Raw genomic sequence first — 13,111 nt, 5'->3', positions numbered from 1 at the left:
CCTTCCCGCCATTGAACATCATTTTCATATCTGGGGGGCATATGTTTCAAGGGAATTCAAGGAATAATGAAGTGATGGTTGGGAAGGCCTTAGAATATTTAGGCATTAATGTTATAACTGATGGTGAGTTTGAGGAAATGAGAGCTATGGGCATTTATCCTGCACCGCCGGGCTTCGTGTTGAACAATTGGACCGCGGAAAAACTGCCTGTAATTTACAAATCTTTTACAGAGTAATGCACTGGAACTTTCTCCTTGTTGTTCATACCCTGGGGCAATAGGTGATTTTATGTAAAGGGTTAAGATGTTTGTTTTCGCTCGCTTTCAATAAAAGATGGATTCTGTTAGTTCCAAATGGCAAACATTCTCCCATGCATTTTTTTTCATTCATTCTTTTTTGTATATATGTATGTATTTATTCCTTTCTATTTATTTATATGGGAAAAGATCCTCACATATGTATATAGGTATATATATCTTCTCTTTCATTATTGTTTCAGGAGCTCAGATATCAATAATATGAATGCTAATGACCCTGACCCGGAGATTGATTTTGATAAGCCTATATGTCAAGGGGAAATCGAGGATTGTGATGATGATGAGGTATTTGAACTACCTTCCGAATTGCTGAAAATGGTGGAGAATGAAGATAAGCAGATTCTGCCTCATAAAGAGCCTACTGAGATTTTGAATTTGGGGACAGATGAGGATAAGAGAGAAGTAAAGATTGGTACCACTCTGTCAGTTGGAGGTCGACAAGATTTGATAGAATTACTTCGAGAATACAAGGATATGTTTGCTTGGTCATACGAAGATATGACAGGTTTAGATACAGAGTTGGTTGTCCATAAACTACCAATAAAGCCTGAATATAAACCGGTACAACAAAAACTGAGAAGAATGAGACCTAAGATGCTGCTCAAGATTAAAGATGAAGTGAAGAAACAATTTGATGTCGAGTTTCTTAAAGTGGCTAAATATCTTGAATGGTTGGCGAATATCGTCCCAGTACTGAAGAAGGATGGGAAAGTTCAAATATGTGTCGACTACAGAGATCTTAACCGAGCTAGTCCAAAAGATAATTTTCCTTTGCCACATATAAATACTCTAGTGGATAATACTGTTGGAAATTCTTTGTTCTCTTTTATGGATGGTTTCTCTGGTTACAATCAAATTAAGATGAACCCTTAATATATGGAAAAAACGACGTTCATTACCATGTAGGGAACGTTTTGTTATAAAGTAATGCCGTTTGGATTGAAGAACGCAGGGGCAACATATCAAAGGGACATGGTGACGTTATTTCACGATATGATGCATAAAGAAATAGAAGTTTATGTCGATGATATGATTGTCAAAGCTAAGATAGAGGAAAAACATATTGAGAATTTGAGAAAACTCTTTAAAAGACTAAGAAGATGCCAGCTAAAACTCAACCCAAATAAATGTACTTTTGGGGTGACATCTGGGAAGCTGTTGGGATTTGTAGTAAGCCAAAAAGGAATTGAAATAGACCCAGATAAAGTAAAAGCTATTCAAGACTTGCCAGCCCCACAAACACAGAAAGAAGTCAGAGGAGTTTTGGGGAGATTGAATTATATAGCTCGGTTTATTTCACAGATGATGGAAAAGTGTGATCCCATATTCCGCCTTCTTCGCAAGAATAACTCAGGGGAATAGAGTGAGGATTGTCAAAGAGCTTTTGAAGCAGTGAAAAGATATTTGTCGAGTACTCCAATCTTGGCGCCACCCATCTCAGGCAAACCATTGATTTTGTATTTATCGATTTATGAAAATTCAATGGGGTGTCTGATGGGGCAACGTGACCAAAATGAGAAGAAAGAAAGGGATATCTATTATCTTAGCAAGAAGTTCACTGAATGTGAGACAAGATACTCACCTATTGAAAAGTTGTGTTGCGCTTTAATATGGGCTACCCGAAGGCTTAGGCAATATATGTTATATCATACTACTTGGCTTATATCCAAGCTTTATCCCTTGAAATATCTAATGGGTGTGCCTGCATTATCTGGAAGATTAGCTCGTTGGCAGATCCTATTGTCCGAATTTGACATCCAATATGTAAACCAGACGGCAATTAAAGTAAGTGCTATAGCGGAATTCATTGCAAGCAGGGCTTTGGAAGAAAATGAGTCGTTGAGCTTTGATTTCCCAGATGATGATTTAATATCTATTTCGGTAGAAGAATCAGTGGCATTCACTAGTAAATATTGGAAGTTGAACTCCGATGGTGCTTCAAATGCCATGGGACATGAAATCGGGGCAATTTTGGTCTCACCAGAGGGAGAACATTATCCTTTTACCAGTCGGCTTAATTTTGATTGTACAAATAATATGACCGAGTATGAAGCTTGTATTCTGGGTCTTAGAGTTGCCGTTGAATGCAAAGTAAAAATGCTCAAGGTGTATGGGGATTCAGCTTTGGTAATTTACCAGCTTAGGGGAGAATGAGAGACAAAAGATCCTAAGCTTGTAGAATACCGCAAGTTGGTTATGGAACTTGTTGAAGAATTTGAAGAAGTAACTTTTAATTACCTCCCCAGAGAAGAGAATCAAATGGCAGATGCCTTAGCCATATTGACAGCAGCATTTAAGATGAGCCAGCATTCAAATATGATGCTCATTGAAATAAAGGCCTATGAGTATCCAGCCCATTGTTTTAATATTGAAGAGGAAGAAGATGGAAACCCCTGGTATTATGATATCTTGCAATATATAGGGTATAAGAGTTATCCGTAACAAGCCATGAGAATGATAAAAGAACCATTAGAAGAATGACATCAGGGTATGTGCTTGATGGTGAGACTCTATACAAGAAAAGTATAGATCATGTCTTGTTAAGGTGTGTTGACACGAAAGAAGCCAAGTTGATTCTTGAAGAAGTGCATGAGGGAATATGTGGTACCCATTATAATGGGCATGCTATGGCTAGGCAGATTATGAGATTTGGGTATTATTGGTCAACTATGAAAACAGACTGTGTCAATTATGCTCGAAAATGTCACAAATGTCATATTTATGGAGATAAGATATATACTCCTCCTCATTCGTTGCATGTAATGACAGCGCCGTGGCCATTCTCAATGTGGGGCATGGATGTTATTGGACAAATTTTGCCCAAAGCTTCAAATGGTCATCGATTCATCCTGGTAGTCATAGATTACTTCACCAAATGGGTAGAAGCAGCTTCTTATACAAATGTTACCCAGTTGACAATATGTAAATTCTTAAAGAAAGAGATTATTTATAGATATGGTTTACCAGATAGGATTATCTCCGATAATGCGTTGAATTTAAACAATAAGATGATGGACTCGGTCTGTAAGCAATTCAAAATAAAGCATCATAATTTCACCACTTATCGCCCAAAGATGAATAAGGCAGTAGAAGCGGCTAATAAGAACATCAAAAGGCTCATAGAGAAGATGACTGAGACCTATTTGCTCTGTTTGCCTATCGAACTGCAGTACGGACGTCAACTGGGGCAACTCCATTTTCTATGGTATATGGGATGGAAGTTGTCTTACCTATTAAGGTGGAAATTCACTCACTTCAGATTTTGTCAGAGGTGAAGCTAAATGAGGCAGAATGGGTACAGGCTAGGTATGACCAGTTGTACTTGATTGAAGAAAAGAGATTGAATGCTATTTCTCACGGTCAGATTTACCAAAAACGTATGATACGGGCACATGGTAAGAAAGTTCGCCTTCAAGAATTCCATGAGGGAGATTTGGTGCTTAAAATGATGTTGCCTAATCAGAAAGATTTCCGAGGAAAGTGGATGCCTAACTGGGAAGGACTGTATGTTGTTAAGAAAGCCTTTTCTGGGGGAGCTCTAGTCTTAATCGAAATGGACGGATCGGAATTACCCTATCTAGTGAATTCCGACGCTGTTAAAAGATATTTTGCTTGAAGAAGAAATGAAAAAAAGGGAAAAAAAAGGAAAAAAAGGAAAAAAGGAAAAGGAAAAATGAGAAAAAAATGAAAAATGGTGAAAGAAAAAAATGAAAAAATGAAGAAAAAAGAAAAGAGAAAATGAAAAAAGAGAAAAGAGAAAAATGAATGATGAAAAAAGAAAAAAGAAATAAAAGGGGGTTCAAGATGAAAATCTGCAAAGGGCGTCTTGAAACCAAATGAGGTCTCAAGTTGAAAACCCGCAAAGGGAGACTTGAGTTTTGTTTAAATTCAGAAGAAAGAGCTCCTGATATGGGTAGTAACAATGACAATTGGTGATCAGGGTTGAGACCAACAATTAATGAGTCTCGATGAAAATAATCAGGAAATAAATTGAATACACATGAGATTCAATATTGGTTTAGGGCATCCAATAATGGGAGATTTTGGGAATTTAGAAGGAGCTTCACACTCTTAAGCATCATTACAATGTTGGAGATCCTTTTGACAGAAGCTACACTCGAGTCATTCTAACGGTGTGCCAGTTCAAAAGCATTTGCGTTATTGATATTTGAAGACGCCTACTCTTTTGTTTTTTTACTGTTTCCAGTTAAAAGTTTGTCATGTATTTTCTTGTTAATTTCCCTTTTGCAAGCATCTTATTTTAAAAAGTTAAAACATATAGCTTAACTTGAAGTACATAAGATCATTTTGTATTATTGTGCAAAAGGTTTTGGGAAAATGTAGGTATTCTGAAGCTGACAATGGTTTTAACTTGTAAAGTTGTATGGTTACAGGAAGTTAAAACCTTGGAATTCATATAAGATCTCAACCATTAATAAATGAACCAAAGAGATTGTCATTTACAAAGAAGTTGGTCATGGGTACTGGTAGGTTTCAAGAAAGAAATAAGTCAAGGTCCTGTTAAGGTGAAAGATATGGTATTGAGATTGTTAATTGGGGTGAACTGATTAAATGTTTCGTGCTCAAGATGAAATCGAGTTCCATCGAGATTAAAAGGAGATGGAGTTCCTTCGAAGAAGAAAATTGTAACATCCTCAATACCGGGTTAGTGACTAAATTGTAAAGTCTCAGAATTTGGTAGTTAAAATAAAATGAATGAATAGTATAAAGATTTATATGTAAATTATTGTGTAGGATGGAATTGAAAGGAAGAAGTAATGGAATGACAATAGAGTAATTGCAAGGAAAAATAATTAAAGAAATGATAAGTATAGATATAAGGATACACGTGGGTGGAAGGGGAGAAAACACCCAAGGCTTCCAGAGTTCTCTTCTTCTTCTTTCTTCCTTGTGCGTGTGAACCAAAGCAAAGGTAAGATTTCTGATTATTGAGTTTCTTGTTAAATTTATATTGGGTTTTGATTATTAGATGATAACTAAGCTAAAAGAAAGCTTAAGTTATCTTAACATCAAAGGATGATGGAGTTAGGAGAGATTTAAGATTGGAAGTTCTTAAATGAAATCTTGGAATAGAGTTCATAACTAGAATTGAAAGTTAAATTTGACTTGTCATCAATCTAGTTAAGATGTACGAAGTGTTAAAAGTGGAATTCAAACATGTTGAATTATTGATGTAATTCTTGAATTTCATACGAAGGATAGAATTGGAGGTTTAAGATGAAATAAATGAGTATAAATTGGATTAAGGATATGTATTATAGTTAAGAATGAAAAATAGGATTAAACATGAAGGATTTAATCCAAAATGAATGAATTTTCGGGTTCAAAAAGAGGATTCTGGTCAGAGTGCATCGATGCATATTCATAGTGCATCGATGCATCAAGGTTAAAACCCAGAAAGTGTTTGAAGGTGTATCGATGCACTGGTAGTGCATCGATGCACTCTTTTAAAATAAAAAGATCGAATGTAATTAGTGCATCGATGCATCCCATTAATAATAAAACATCGAATACATTTTATGCACCGTCGATGAATACCTTCATTAAAAGAGGAAATTGACATTTATCTTAATCTAAAGAGTGAACCATTAGAGTATATTAGCTATAATACTGATATAGATCCATGTGTGATTATGTAGATACTAAAAGTAAGCTTATTCCGGAACGATCAAAGGATTAGAATCGAATCAAAGCAAAGCTAAGGTGAGTGCATACTATATGTATAGTATAATGGAATAAGACTTGTGATAAGTCTAATTCCTATATTTATTTTCATAGTACAATAGTTGTGAACATGCATACATGATAATTATTGTAATACATGCATAAGGCATATATATGTTCATGTGATTGGATAAATGATGTATATATATATATGAATAGATTCAAATACACATGTGATATGATATGTGATATGAGAACATGACATGAGCTACATGATCACAAGAGAAATGACATGAGCTACATGATCACAAGAGAAATGACATGAACTACATGATCACAAGAGAAATGACATGAGTACATGAACATATGAAATATAAGAATAATGCCCATAGTATACGATATGAGATCTATAGGTGTAATTGGCATGCCAAGAGTCGAGGGTATAATAGTCCTTCGGGACGTAGTCCTTACGGGACATATATGACAGTCATTCGGGACGAATACTGAACTAAGGTTCGGTGCCCCATGAGGGAATTGATACGAGCTGTGGTGACTGGTGACAGCATTAGTGCACAACCTCTATGTACTCACATACCTCTATTCTCAATAATGTACATGGGCAATTGAAATACAAAGTAAAGTGAAAGTGGTACAAGAAGGTAAGTCTTGTACATGCATGATATGATTATATATGTTATTGTGTAATAGATACATGCATATTGAAATGTCATGAAGGAAATTGTAAGACTGCATATTCATGAATATATTGTTGCATATTCATTTATTGCCTCACTAAGTCTATGACTTAGCGTGTAAGTGATTTACACGTAGGTACCAAGAAATAAGAAGATTCAGAATAGCAGTGGCACAAACATCAACATTACTAAGAAATCAGATCAGAAGTAATTGACAAAGTATGTATTTTGTTGTGTAATAAGTGTTGGTATGTAATAAGTGGTTAATTACGAGTGCTCTGATCAGTTTTGTATTAAGTGGTCTCTTTTATGTACATTAAAGTATTTTTTTTAATGAAAGTTTTAAATTCCCGGGATTTTTCTTTAAGAATCAAAGTTTGAAAAGTCAATGTGACATCTCGGACTTGTATTCGGGTCGAATATGAGTTAGGGGTGTTACAAAAACACATTAAATTGCATAATTGCTTACATTTTAGGCATAAATAGGATCATGGCATTCATAATTGCATGATGATTTAAATATCTACAAATTTCTCAGGGATAATTGAAGATTGAAGATATGAAAACATCAAGATGAGGATAACTAGTTTTGAAATCTTGAAAAGAATGATGTTTAGACGACAACTGAGCCAAAGTAGATTCACATATCCAATGGCTTTCAGACAAGTTTTCACGATGGAGATGGATTTTTAGAAATTTTCTCAAATTCTAAATTTTTTGAGTATAATATTTTTCAAACATACATTAATGATTGGTAATGTTTGATTTTCAGGTTTGATATTCGAAACAAGTCAATCTTAAGCCTTCACGAAAGAGTAGTGAAGCAATTCAATCTTAAGCCTTCACGGAAGAGTGGTGAAGCAAATCATCTATAAGCCTTCACGGAACAGTAGTGAAACAAACTTATTTTATGAAGATCGAGTCCTATACTCTCTGAATGAATACGGAGCAAACCCGTTTTATGAAGATTGTTCGAGTTTTATACTCCCTGAACAAATAGGGAGTGAACCCATTTTATGAAGATTGTTCGAGTTCTATACTCCCTGAAAGAATAGGGAGCAGACCCATTTTCAGAAGATTGTTCGAGTTCTATACTCACTGAATGAATAGGGAGCGGACCCGTTTTCATAATATTGTTCGAGTTCTATACTCCCTGAAAGAATAGGGAGCGGGCCCGTTTTCATAAGATTGTTTGAGTTCTATACTCCCTGAATGAATAGGAAGCGGACCCGTTTTCAGAAGATTGTTCGATTTCTATACTCCCTAAATGAATAGGAAGCGAACCCATTTTCAGAAGATTGTTCAAGTTCTATACTCCCTGAATGAATAGGAAGTGAACCCGTTGTCAGAAGATTATTTGAGTTCTATACTCCTTGAACAAATAGGGAGCGAACTCGTTTTTATGAAGATTGTTCGAGTTCTATACTCCCTGAACGAATAGGGAGCAAACCCGTTTTATGAAGATTGTTTGAGTTCTATACTCCCTGAACGAATAGGGAATGAACTCATTTTATGAAGATTGTTCGAGTTTTATACTCCCTGAACGAATAGGGAGCGGACCCATTTTATAAAGATTGTTCGAGTTCTATACTCCCTGAACGAATAGGGAGCGGACCCGTTTTCAGACGATTGTTCGAGTTCTATACTCCCTGAAAGAATAGGGAGTGGACCCGTCATTCAAAGATTTTTCAAGTCTCACTTATAATGAAGTTACAATGAAGTGGATTAATCTTTTGAAGTTCTCATAGCCGAACAAACTTGACAATCTATTTGATCTTTGCTCTATTCCCGTTGCACGACAATGAGCAAAGAGGGGCAACTATAGATGCTTGTTTTTGTCCGGGGGGTTTTGTTTGAGTTTTAAATATATAAAGACATTTATTATTATGGTCTTATATATTAGTTATATAAGTTCACGTATAAATATATATAGAGTATACAATAATTATTTAATTTCTTATTTTATTTTACAGATCCAGTATAAGATACAAATTTAGATCAGTGAGAGCCCAAATCAGTCCAAAACAGCAGTATTATCATTCAAGCCTCCAGTCCACGTAAAGCCCTTGAAAATCAAAAACAGTTGTGGGGAGATAATAAGCATGAGAAAGGAGTTAACCAAAGATCGGGATCCATTATCATGGGTAGAGAGAAAGGAAGATGAGAGGGAACTAGAAGGAAAAACAGACACAGATGAGATAGAGCCATATATGACATAGAGGCCATTTTTCGGAGAGGATGAACACATCAACAAATCCAAGGTTGGGAGCAGCATATTAAAGCCGCAAAATTCCAGGTTTCTCATTCATTTAGTTCCATTTTCTTCCATCTCACGGCCGGTAATATGCTTTCTCAAATTCATGGTATTTTGGAGACTACAATTCTCTGAGGGGTTGCACTTATGCGCACTGGCTTTCTTTATTTGATTTTCTTGGTCAAATTTTGATATTATCCCCTCTAATATATGTGTGTTGGGTTATGAATGGTTGAAAAAGGTGCAGTTGGTGAGCCATGAACCCTCGCAAAAATAATTCACTGTATTGTATTCTCATTAACTCTTTATGGTGACCACTCTATATTGTTGTTGCTTTAATTGTTTAATACACCTTAGAATTAACAATGTGGAGTAAACAACACGATGCTTTTAGCATTTTACCGCAGATACGAAAGCTTTGACCAATATATCCGTTGGTGTTAGGAAGTTTCGAATGTATGGGTGACTATAAATAGTTGGGTGGTCGGAGTAGTGGTTCCGGTTATGAGATGTGGCTGAATTAGTTTCAGATTAAGTTAGGTTTAATATTTGAAGTAGTATGTATATTAAACTCTATGGTAAATTATAGTTTAGTCCTCATAGGTTTAGCGTTAATTTGCACTTTAGTCACCAACAATGTTGCTTTCAAATTTAATTTTTGTTGTTTGTCTTGATTTTGATATTTTCCCAAATTTAGGTTGTATAATTTTTGGGCTATTTAGGTTTAAGTCCTTCATATTTATGTGTTTTTTATTTTAATCCTTATTTTAACTCTTGATTTATACGTTTAATTTTTATTTTATTTTAATTTAGTCCATTATTAGGTCTATTTTCTTTAATAAATTATTTATATTTATTTCGCAAGGTGATATGTTTACATATGTATGGGTATGCGAATAATTAATTAGTAAATTGCATGGCACCATTTTTGTATGATTTGTATGATGGCCTCACGTGCATAACTCGACATCATTACATAATTGGATTAAGGGTAATACCCCTTTAATTTAAAATTGTTTTTAAGTGGATTATCTTAACTTATTAGAGATCCGCTTTTGATGATTTTAAATTAAAAGTGTATCCCGAAAGTGAAACAAAAAAATTGATTCATCACTTAAAATTTGGGAATGAAAGAAAATGAAATGTTCGGTTATTTAAATTTTTCGAGAAAAGATTGTTACAACTCATCTAAGATCTGGTCTCGATATTTTTAAATAATCAAACATTTTTTATCTTTCTAAAACGATTCGGTAATTTTAATTTAATTTATTTGGGTGCTTTTGAATGTTATAAAATTCACATCTTTGTTTTATGGGATCAAAAATCAAATTAAAGTCGAATTTGTAAATTTCATTGCAAAGATGTTAATTAATCGACTATGTACCGATTTAGGGCGTTGTGAGGGTGCTAATTCTTCTTCACTCGTAACCGACTCCCGAACTCATTTTTTTGGTAACGCAGACTTCAACTTGTTGTTTTAATTAAAATTAATTTTTATTTAAAATGACAAAACATCTTTGGGTGCCTAATCACACCCTAATCAAGGATTGGTGGCGACTCCTCGTACCGTATTTTTCTATTGTAAAGGAAATCCCAAAATTTTCAAAACGAGAGGTTTTTAAATCACATTTTTTTAAATTAAAAATCAATAGAAAGAGATAATTAAAATATGTGGTTTTTCAAAATCTCACTTTTAAAGGAAAAAATCGTTTCGTCATTATTCATATAGTATCGATATTGTAAGAACAGTATCGATACTTCATACATGAAAATAAGTTTTGTGCTCAAATTCACTTTAAATGAACTTTGAATCATTTTTGAAAACTTTTGAAGACTTTGAACAAATTCAATTAAGTCCGAAAAACATTTTTCCTTAATTTGTTATATCAAAATTTTATAAAACATGGTTCAACATAATACAAGTTAAAAAAACATAGTTACAATACAAAAAATATATATATAGTTACAGTATATAATATTTTGTAACGCCTATTAGTGTCTAACTCGATATTTTGAAAGATGTGGACAATATTTTATGTTATGACCTTCACCTCTGCAGTAGCCACAAAGTTAAAGTAGAATGGCTCTTTTATGGATCATCCATATCGGTATGAATTCGGCTAAATTCACGTCGACCTCGTAACTTCCTATGCAATTGAAGATTTGACAACCATTCCTCAGAAATTGTGCATGTATGCCAATATGCTTCATTTGGGAGGTACTTGAACTCACAACTGTAAATGTTGCGCATAGTGTGCAAGATATAACAATCATCAGCATATATGTATGGGTCAACATTGATGTACATACATGCAACAACAGCTTGAGCGCATGGGAACCTAAAAGCTTGAAATCAGAATCAAGTCTAGAAAAATTATGGACAAACATTGATGTCGCATGTGTTTGATTCTTTTGCATTGACTTCTCTAAATTTGGAGCCTAATTTCTCCCATTGTTGATCATGACATCAATTTGTGCACTTTTGTCTGCCCATACTTTACCCAACCTAAAGTAAGTCTCCCTAACAGTACTTGCTATCGGGAGATGTTAAGGCCCTTTCAGCACTGAGTTTATACATTCAACAAGGTTGGTAGTCATATGGTCGTAACATCGACCTTTAAAATCATATGCTTGTGACCATCTCTCCCTAGGGATTTCAGCTGCGAATTCATACACATCATCTCTGTATCTTCTCAAATTTTCAAGCCATGCACAGAAGTTTGGTTGAAGTAAAGCAAACCCTAAAAAACAATAAATTAAATATTATTGAGAAATAAAAAAACAAAAATAAAGCAAAAATAATTAATGAGAAATGATATAATACTTACTCATGTTGATAATCTCCTTTTTGATCTTTTTCGGGTCTAGAAATTATGCTTAATAACCCAGGCATCCGATCTGAGATCATGTAAACCTTATATTGAGTGATAACATGGAACGCAAATTGGAGATAAAGAAATTCCAAGTTTCCTCCGATTCATTTTTAACAATGGAGAATGCAATGAGGGAAATATTTATGTCTCCATCTTGTGCAACGGCTATCATCAAGACGTGTTTGTAGAGCCCATACAGAAAAGTGTCATCTACTTGAATCATTTGTTTACAAAATCTAAACCCTTTGATAGCTGACTTAAAAGCCCAGAACTAGCCACAGAAAATTCTTTTCTCGGGGATAACATCTCCCTCAAGCATGACTGCAAGATGAGTATAGTACCTAACAATGGTTTCAGGGATGAAAATTTTCATTGTTTGCAGCAGACGTGGTAGCTCATTATATGACTGATCTCAATCACCATACAAAAAGGTTATTGCTTTCTGTTTAGCCATACATGACTTGTAATAAGTCGAAATATAACAAAATGTATCCCGAATGGATGCCACTAACACATAATGAGCACTCTTAGATTTTTTTCCACCAACAGCTTCACATAAGAGCATATGACATTCAAATCTAAATGTTTGTGGTCTTGTGTCAAGGAGGTCATTGTACATGTGTATTGTGCATTTAACCTTGTGACTTCCCACAACATCTTCTGTTGTAGGTATGATACTTGTGTCCTTCATTTACAGCCAACATCATGGTGTATACACCGTACGAAATAAGTCTTTTGATCCAACTCCACCACATAGAATTAAAGATGAGCTTTGATGCAGTACCCACTGATTGCTAGTTGTGCCTCTTTTTTTTTTGTTTCAAATTGAGACCTAATGGTCAACTCAGATGACCGTTGCTCTGAAGAACCTTAGTAGGCAGCACATAACTCTGGCATATAATATCTTTCAGGATTCCGCATAGCATCGTAGTTAATGTCATGCATTGCAACTGCATGATGATATCGAGGCAAATCATGGCGAGGCATTTCAGGTTGAAGTTATGTTTTTGCCCAAACATTTGGAGTATTCTGCAATCCTTGACATCTTGAAAGAGTTGCCTCTCATACATCAACCTCAACATCCACACTTTGTCCCTATAAAGCATCCTCAAAAACATCAAACTCATCAACTAATGGTGTGTCATCATCATCTAGCAATGGAACAATATCTTCATCATCTTCGTTAAATTCAGCAAGACTTTCATTGAATTGTCCAACAAGATTATCATCACCATCACTTACATGTGGTTCAAAGGGGCATGCTTCTTCTGTTCTTCGAGTTAGTAT

This window comes from Hibiscus syriacus, unplaced genomic scaffold (genome assembly GCF_006381635.1).
Source record: "Hibiscus syriacus cultivar Baekdansim isolate YM2019G1 unplaced genomic scaffold, ASM638163v2 tig00116964_pilon, whole genome shotgun sequence".
NCBI classification, from domain to species: domain Eukaryota; kingdom Viridiplantae; phylum Streptophyta; class Magnoliopsida; order Malvales; family Malvaceae; genus Hibiscus; species Hibiscus syriacus.
The sequence above is the reverse complement of the archived record's forward strand: the minus strand, read 5'-3'. Positions refer to the sequence as shown.